Source organism: Pinus tabuliformis, chromosome 8 (assembly GCF_031772625.1).
Source record: "Pinus tabuliformis cultivar Carrire ecotype Pingquan chromosome 8, CPIR1, whole genome shotgun sequence".
NCBI lineage: Eukaryota > Viridiplantae > Streptophyta > Pinopsida > Pinales > Pinaceae > Pinus > Pinus tabuliformis.
Window position 1 is genome coordinate 1,783,598,627 of NC_142294.1, and position 10,355 is coordinate 1,783,608,981.

Here is a 10,355-nt window from a genome sequence, read left to right on the forward strand (position 1 = left end):
TGCCATTGTACACATGGTCACATGCAAACATCAAGATGCATAAGCAATGCGTAATCAACCACACACACGCAAAAACGCATATAATCAAGCATAAGTGAACAATACTTGAAACTAAGATTACAAGGATGATACATGCAACCAAACATACAAGAATGTAACCAAATGAATATAATCAAGAGTACAAAAGTGATACATGTAAGTGACATATAACAACATGTAACCAGTCATACACTCATGACGAGGCATTCCACAATAACAACATCAACTTCCACATGGCGACATCAATACAACCATGATCCACACCATTCAATGCAACAAACACATGGAATGCAAGTGGAAGAGACACACATGCAACCAACATGCATGCATAACCAACACACACAACCCATCCAGTCTGAGAGGTGAACCATGCTCTGATACCACTCTGTAACACCCTCCACCTACATCTACCCAAGTAACTGACCAACTGGGGTAAACATGCGACGAGAGGCTACTATGATTGGATTCAACCACTTATGTTACATTAAGGAAATAGAATCGACGTTAACACAACATATAGACCTTCCACATCAGCTACAAAACCCCTGAGAACCATCCCAACACTTCAAGAAACTTACCCCTAGGTCCCACTGAATTTTTTGATCACTTGACCTCTTGAGACTCTCATGACATAGGCCTACCAGCATCTAGGAGGCTCTCATGCTATAGATGTGCCAATGTCTAGGGACTATTTTGTCTAGTTCTGTGCTAGCATCCCTAGATTTAAGCCACCTTTTTAGGTCCAGAGCCCAGGTCACTTCCCATAATTGCATGACATCTCCAGAACAGTAAAATAGCAGGGAAACAATTATGCCAAAGCAAATACTTGAACAAGCCCTCAACCAGACCCTTGCTAGCCATGACAAGCATTTTGTCAAAAATATCAAAAATATGTAATCTACAGGTGTAAACAATATAATTAAGCATAGGGATCTCATACTTATATGAAAATCACTAAGAACCATTGTTCCCTCATACCATTTGCCGCATTATCATCTATTAGGTCATAGATACATTTTCCATTCATTTACAAGTAAAAAAATGATAAGAGCCATATATAGTCGCTGTCATAAAACACATATATAACCAACATAATAGAAACAAAAATACTAACGAAATCACAGCCATATAAACCAGTAAAATACTCATAGAAATACAAGGAGAAATAACCTTTCATTAATGATGCAAAATCCAAACCTAGGATGGGAATTCCACGTTCCACATGACCATAGAATGGGTGAGCCAAATGTCTTGTTAGCCATTCACCCCTATGCCATATTCCAAGCATGAATGTGGGACTCAAACCAAAAGAACCAACTAGGGCATACCAAGGCTAAACCACCTCACCGTCATCAATAGAAACCAGGCTTTATCGCAATCCATACTAAAACACTAGGCCAACACAATAAACATGTCATAACAGTATTTACCATGATATCTAGCTGATCACTTGGCCAGACAAGCATGAATGCCACTGGATTTCTCCACCTACACCATGAGGAATTTTCATGTCTCCTAGTCTCTCAGGCTTTATCACAATCCAAACCTGAATCACTAGGCCCTAAACTAAGACTCACTATCCAGGCTTTACCACATATCCTGAACCTAGGATTACTGGGTCCAATGGAGAGAAAACCACCTCTTGGGTTTACCGTATATCCTTCCATTCACTGGCAAGGATTCCTAGGCCCACCGAGGCAACACAGTTTTGGCTTTACCGCAACCCACAGTTTGGCTCACGAGTCACTAGGCCAATGGCTTTACCGTGATCCACCATCCGGTTCAGGAACCACTAGGCCATGTGCTCTATCATTCAGAGATCCACCTCACTCAGATTCGAATCCATCCGACAATCCAACTCAACCAAAACATGAGAACCCCATCACACCATGGCTATCTGAAAATGGCAAGGCTAGGCTGAAAACACTGTTACACTTGGCAAAACCCATGCCATAATAACAAAAGAACCACATGCAATGCCATGCATGCAAAATCTAGAAAGGAAAATACACATGCAAATCGATACCTGCAAAGAATCCTGCTGTATTTGCTTGATCCTGCCTTTCCCTGCTTGATCTTTGCTTCCTCTTACCTTCTTTGCCTTCTTGATCCAATGCAAAAATGCTCCAAGAAAACTCTAAGTGTCCAAGAGTGAGAGAGATAGACAAAATAACGAGAGAGATCGAAAACTGAATTCACAAAAGGTTACCAACTGATCCTCAGAAGCCTTTTTATTAATGAGGCCTATATTTTCTTCATTTTCCATTATTTTCCTTCATTTTTATTCATTTTCTTCATCACATGCAACCTTTGACCTTTCACGTCCCTTTCTCCTAATTCCCATTATTTTCATAAATAATTGTACCAAAAATGCCATTTTTCCTTTCCAAAGCCTTCACCATTTCCTTTGCCATAATAAATTGATTAACACCCACACTAGGATGTCTTGCCCAACATTTAGCTTGGAATACGTGTTCCATCAACCGTGGTTATTATTTTTTCCTTTATTAACTTTTATTCAATGGAATTTTCACCAGGGTTGTTACAATGGATTAACATGAAATTCCCTCAAGATAAGCTTCTTGAGCTCACTATTGTCTGGCACCTACATCCTGTCCCTAAATATGACCAAACCATCCACTGTGAGACAATAATCTACATCCTAATCACCTATACCATGTTGTTGTAACCCGTGCCTAAGCTCCCTATACTTGTCATCCTTTTGTCCTACCTGTAAGGTCTAATCCTGTAAATCTACCCCATATGATATCATAACTGCTATATGATTTACTTGTACTCTTCTGCTAAGAGCATCTACAACCCTATTCCCTTTACCCTTGATGTAGAAAATCTCGAAATCAAACTTATTGATCACAGCCAACCATCTAGCTTGCCTGACATTCAAATTCTATTCGTCAAATAGGTATCTCAATCCACTGTGGTCGCTCATCAGTAAAAACCTCCTGCTAAGAAGATAATGTCTCCACATATTCAATGTATGGACGATCACTTCCAGCTCAAGATCATGTGTCACATAATTCTGCTCGTGCTCATTCAGTTTGCTTGATTCATAACATACCACCTGTCCCTCCTGCATCAAGACTTGATCCAGGTCCAGGTGTGACAAAGGACCCTTCCAAGACCTTTTACTTTTGTGATGTGTTAAATTGCATTTTTAAAAGAACATAACCAAATACATGTGCATGCTGTAAAGAAGAAGGAACATGACAATCATCAACACATGAAAACATAAGTCGTTGATAACAGAGTTCGTCCAGGAGGGTATACGTCTCTAGACCCTGATGTCAAGATGGTGTAGGCCGCTGCATGAAGTGCTATCAATAGTGATGATGTACATAAGAGGTGATGTTGCTATCACCCTCATGCAGGAGTGGCACCAAGAGATGTTCCGCTACAGGAACTCTCAGTCAAAAGGACTCCTATCAGTATGGCACAAACTCATGCATGATGATAAGGAGCATCCCGCCAATTTGGCATAAAAGGGATCTCAATGAAAACATACATGGCGACACATGAGTATCCCATCAACATGATGACAAAGGGATCTCAAATAAAACATGACGAATCATGACAACAAGTACATCCCACGAATGATTCCGCATCACATCAAGCAGGAATCATGAAACAAGTAAGAGACAAGATCCCACATCAAAAATCAAATAGGGATCTGTGCAACATAATGCATAGCAAAATAAGTACATGAACACACTGCATATACCTCACATCTAGGGGCCATCTGAAGAAGAGGATGCCAAATTGCTAAAGCTGGCCGTACCATCAATCTCGCTGCGTCGAATTTCATGGAATGACTGCTCGCATGTCGAATGCTGACACCTGCACTCCACTTAGAAAAGTGGCTGAAAAATGAAATGAGAAAATGGAAAATATGAATGCACCATCATATTTGTGGCATCGAATAGTGCAAAATTGACTGTCAAATTTCTGAATTCTGAGAAAATGAAAATCTGGGGCTTAAGGAATCTTTTAGATTCCCCCTAGATTCCTCAAAGATTCCCTCCTCCGGGTCCTCTGCAAATCTGCTGCTTAGATCAGGAAACTGACTACGCCATCAGGTTCGTGTCGCTGAGAGGTGTAAGATTGACATAAAATTTGTCCAATTTGGACACTGCAAAAATTTCACCCTCCTGGAAATTTCGCTCAATCATGGTTCCACCTGCAATAAATTAATTAAAAATTTTGCCTCGTTTTCCATGTGCGCTGCTGCTCCTCCATGCCTGGGCGCACTGTCGAAATGAAATTTTATATAATTTTGCGGGCGAATAAACCAATGAATCCATTTGGGCGGATTAGTATACACTTCGAATAATAAGGAGGAGGTCAGGTGGTCAAACCCTGACCCCTCCATTTTAATGCCCTTTTGTTTTTAAAAAAACCGTAATTCGTTTTAAGAAAAACAAACCGCAATGTATGTTTTGGGGGTCGGGTCCGCATTGGGCGGCCCGCCCCACACCCTCCGTAACCATATTAAATGGGGGCACATTAAATCTTGGACTGTGGCGTTGTTTTGGTTCATGGCGCGTTAATGGTATTGGTGTGATATGACATGGAGTTGCCTGACCGTGGGTTCAACTCCCACTGGCTCCGGCCACCCTTTTATGGTATATGGTAAGGTTTTTTGGGGGTGTGGATCGGGTCCACCGAAGGTGGTTCGTGCCCACCCCATATTAATATTATGTTCAATGTGGAGGGTGTGGTTGGACCGACGGGGTCATGGCCGTCGGTCCTTATTTTAATTAATTTTTATTATATGGTTTTGGGGGTGGTGGGGGTGGTGGCTTGCCACCACATTCAGATATATATATATATATATATATATATCTATATATATATCTATATATATATATATATATATATATCTATATATATATATATATATATCTATATATATATATATATATATATATCTATATATATATATATATATATATATATCTATATATATATATATATATATATATATCTATATATATATATATATATATATATCTATATATATATATATATATATATATATATATATATATATATATATATATATATATATATATATATATATATATTATTTATTTAAAATGGGGCATTTTTAAAATTTTGTCTAACATAAGGGTTATTAGACAAATTAAAAAGGCAACAATTTCGCCTACTTTCGGGAGCTAGGTTTCATGCTCCGGGGTCGGTCAAATTGTAGGACACTTAAACTTGGTCCACAGTCCAACTTTGACCAAAACTTTAATTGGCTCGTTCTCCCTCATACGAGTTTGGATTGACGAACCATTCACATCGCCGCGATGAGGACGACGAGATATACGCTCTAGTCCTGGTTCGAAAGAATTCTGATCACTTTGATTTTCGAGCTTTCATAAGCGCTCTTTGTCCTATGTGTGTCTCTAGATCCACCTGGATCAATCCTCCCCACTGAGGAGCTTTTGGTCCTCCAAAAGCATGAAAAATAATCTGCAAATTATTTGTACCTTGTCTCCATCACAAGCGTCCTGAAAGGTCTCGCTTCCATCTCCTTCACCTTTGTTCTTCGGAGCCTTAAGTGATGAGCCGACATGTGCAACCTCTGCAACTTGTAGTACATTGTTTTTCAAATTACATGCTTAAATTTTATGACCAACTAATGACCCAAGCATCCCATACTTGCCACGAGTTTATAACACATACACGGTGGTCAAGTTTACATCGAAATAGATACAATACCCCAGCTACGAAAACAAGGCCAACATATCATAGTAGCCTCAACAAGTGATGGAAAACTCATCATCACTGCAACACATGATTTACAAAAATAAGGCCAAACAATATTCTGCTTTGACAAGTGATGGAAACACAACATCACTTTCAGAGTGTAAAATGCAACACATAATAAGACCATACATCATTGTTGCTGAACAAGTGATGGAAAACACATCATCACTTTTACATCTTAAAATGCAAAAAATGATTTACAAAAGCACGACCATGACAAGCTAACATATCTAGAAACCATTTTTCACTTATCGTTGTGAATGGGTCATCCTCCTGTGGTGGTTTTGCTTGTCGAATAATTGTTTCACCTGGTTCATGCACTAACGCTTTGTCTTTCAGGTGCTACTCTGGATGGAGCCTCCAACATGTGGCTCTTTGATGGCCACTTCTATTGCAACGACTGCAATAGGTTTTCTTCCTCTAGATCTGCTTACCATGTTTCTTTACCTGCTGTTGAGAGGGTCTTTCATGCCTCATGCTTTTGTGTGCTGCTATTCTTTTCCAACACTTCGAAAATGTATGGTTATGTAATCCACAAAAGGTACATGTTTTTTGATGCCATGTTTTATGCTCACCATTAACAACATGATTATAATCGAAATGAACATTCGAATATCGAGAGTGGTTATACCTTTCCTTTCCATCTCTAGTGTAAGTATGGTGATGAGAGCTTGCCTCAGCTCTTTCCCTGCAATGGGCACTGCCATGGGATGATGGGGATGTGTTCCCATCATTCTCTTTCCTTGACGATTTCAACGATGTCTCGGAAGCATCTGACACCTTCGAGCATTCTCCTTTGGTGTATTCGAAGCCTGCAAATTGAGGTCTCTACACAACCTCCAATGGTTGAGTTATGCCTTGGTTATTAACACAAAGTTCTTTTTCCTCCTCGTGCCTTATCCTGGTAAGGAGCCTCATGTTTGTCCCTGTAATTGGGATCTCCAAATCTCCAACAGAAATCATACTATGTGAAGATGAAACCGAAAGGAAATCAACATATTTTACCTCCTCTGTCGATTTGGAAAGAACTGATGAGGGTTTCTCATCATCTGTTGTTGGTGGTTTGCTAGCTGTCTCGGCGCATTCTCCAACTTCTTTTCTCACATACCCAAGTCCTGCCTGACGGGGTAATTCTTCTACTTTGATGGGGTTGACCATGCCTTGGCCATTAATGCCCAAGCCTTTTCCTTCATACCCCATTCTCTTCAACAATTTGGAGCCAATTCCTGTGGTATGATTTTCCAAAACAGTGAAATCATCATCAGGACACATACATGAATTTAGAGAATTACTTTTCACCTCACATGGGTCACACGACAACTTTTCCAAGGCCTCGTTCTTTGCTTGTAGCTGTCGTAGATAACTATGTTTCTACTCTCTCTTCATGTAGAAGCATCTTCAATTCAACGTTATCTGTTTGAAGACTTTGGTTGTTGTGCTTCAGTTTTTCCAAGGCCTCTTCTGTGGCTTGCAACTGGAGCTGCAATCACTCCTTTTCCTTTGTCTCCTTTTGTAGAATTTCATACATTATTTCCACTCTTTGGGAAATTTTGAGCACGGTCTTGTACATCGCTTTTTCATCCTCTGTCGCTGCACGTTCCATTGTTCACGCTTGCAATTCACATCCATGCAAAGACTGCTCCGATACCACTTGGTCCAGGTCTGGGTGTGACAAAGGACCCTTCCAATGCCTTTTACTTTCGTGATGTGTTAAATTGCATTTTTAAAAGAACATAACCGAATACATGTGCATGTTGTAAAGAAGAAGGAACATGACAATCATCAGCACATGAAAACATAAGCCGTTGATAATAGAGTTCATCCGGGAGGGACTACATCTTCGAGCCCCAATGTCAAGATGGTGTAGGCTGCTTCATTAAGTGCTGTCAATAGTGATGATGTACATAAGAGGTGATGTCGCTATCATACAAGGAAAATTCCCTCACGCAGGAGTGGCACCAAGAGATGTTCCGCTACAGGAACTCTCAATCAAAAGGACTCCTATCAGTATGACACAAACTCATGCATGATGATAAGGAGCAACTCACCAATTTGGCATAAAAGGGATCTCAATGCAAACATACATGGCGACACATGAGTATCCCATCAACATGATGACAAAGGGATCTCAAATAAAACATGACGAATCATGACAGCAAGTACATCCCACAAACGATTCTGCGTCACATCAAGCAGGAATCATGAAACAAGTAAGAGACAAGATCCCACATCAAAAATCAAACAAAGATCTATGCAGCACAATGCATAGCAATAGAAGTACATGAACACACTGCATATACCTCACAACCAGGGCCCATCTAAAGAAGAGGATGTCAAACTGCTGAAGCTGGTTGTACCTTCAATATCGCTGCATCAAATTTCATGGAATGACTGCTCGCACGTCGAATGTTGACACCTGCACTCCACTTAGAAAAGTGGCCAAAAAATGAAATGAGAAAATGGAAAATCTGAATGCACCATCAGATTTGTGGTGTCGAATAATGCAAAATTGACTATCAAATTTTTGAATTCTGAGAAAATGAAAATCTCGGGCTTAAGGAATCTTTTAGATTCCCTTAGATTCCTCAAAGATTCCCTCCTTCGTGTCCTCTGCAAATCTGCTACTCAGATCAAGAAACTGACTGCACCATCGGGTTCATGTTGCTAAGAGGTGTAAGATCGACATAAAAATTTGTACACTGCAAAAATTTCACCCTCCTCGAAATTTCGCTCAATCATGGTTCCACCTGCAATAAATTCATTAAAAATTCTGCCTCGTTTTCCATGCGCACACCTGCTCCTCCATGCCTGGGCGCACTTTCGAAATGAAAGTTTATATAAGTTTGCAGGCGAATAAACCAATGAATCCGTTTAGGCGGATTGGTATACACTTCGAATAATAAGAAGGAGGCCGGGTGGTCAAATCCCGACCCCTCCATTTTAATGCCCTTTTTTTAAAAAAAAAACTATAATTCGTTTTAAAATAAACAAACCGCATTGTATGTTTTGGGGGTCAAGTCCGCATTGGGCGGCCTGCCCCACACCCTTTGTAACCATATTAAATGGGGGTGCATTAAAGCTTGGACCGTGGCATTGTTTTGGTTCATTACGCATTAATGGTATTGGTGTGATACATGGAGCCACCGCGTGGGCAGGGCCGGCCCTCCCGCCGGCCGTGGGTTCAACTCCCACTGGCTCTGGCCACCCTTTTATGGTATATGGTAAGGTTTTTTGGGGGTGTAGACCAGGGTCACCAGAGGTGGCTTGTGCCCACCCCATATTAATATTATGTTTAATGTGGAGGGTGCGGTTGGACCAGGGGGGTCATGGCCGTCGGTCCTTATTTTAATTAATTTTTTGTTATATGGTTTTGGGGGTGGTGGGGGTGGTGGCCAGCCACCACATTCATATTTTTTTATTTTTTTTATTTAAAATGGGGCATTTTAAAATTTTTGTTTGATATAAGGGTTATTAGACAAATTAAAGAGGAAACAATTTCGCTCGCTTTTGGGAGCTAGGTTTCATGCCCCGGGGTCGGTGAAATTGTAGGAAACTTAAACCTAGCCCATAATCCAACTTGGACCAAAAATTTGACTGGCTCGTTCTCCCTCATACGAGCTTGGATTGACGAACCGTTGACACCGCCACGATCAGGACGACGAGGTCTACGCTCTGGTCCTAGTTTGAAAGCATTCTGATCACTTTGATTTTCGAGCTTTCATAAGCCCTCTTTGTCCTGTGTGTGTCTCTGGAGCCACTTGGATCAAGACTCTACCAAGTCCTCTCTTACAAGCATTTGTACACACCACAAACTATTTATCTGGATCTTCAATCTTTAGAACTGGGGCATTTGTCAACAACCGTTTCAACTGCTCAAAACTTGCTGCACATTCCTCTATCCATTCAAATTTCTACCCTTTTCACTACAATTATATAATAGGATATGCAATCTGCGAGAAGTTCCTCATGAACCTCCTGTAGTAACCTACTAACCCGAGGTCTTTTTCGCTTCGGTGGCCACTTTTCCTTAGCTTTGACTTTCTCTTTACAACCTTGTTGAGATTTTTTCTTATGCTTCGATTGCTTGTAACATTGTTTCAACTTTCTGATGGCTTCCTCCAAAGATCTAGGCTCATCAAACTTGATGCTATCTATGAATGCTACAAGAAACCCACTGATGAATCTCTGAATCTTAGCTTTCTCCTCCTTAAGATAAGGTACATACCTCAATAATTCCAAGAATCTACTATTATACTCCTCATCGGTCATAGATCCCATCTTCAACTCATACAATTATTTTTCCCTATCATCATAGTATCTCTTGGATAGATACTTCTTCCTGAAAAGTCTTTCAAACTCCCTCCAAGTAAACTCTTCTTCCCGAATTCCTTTGACATTATTCATGTCTTCCCACCAAATGTTTTCTTTACCTTTAAGGCTGAAGGTAGCTATCCTAGATTTCATGTTCTCTAAATAGTCATGCAATCTGAAGAACTTATTCATCCCAAACAACCAAGCTTCTG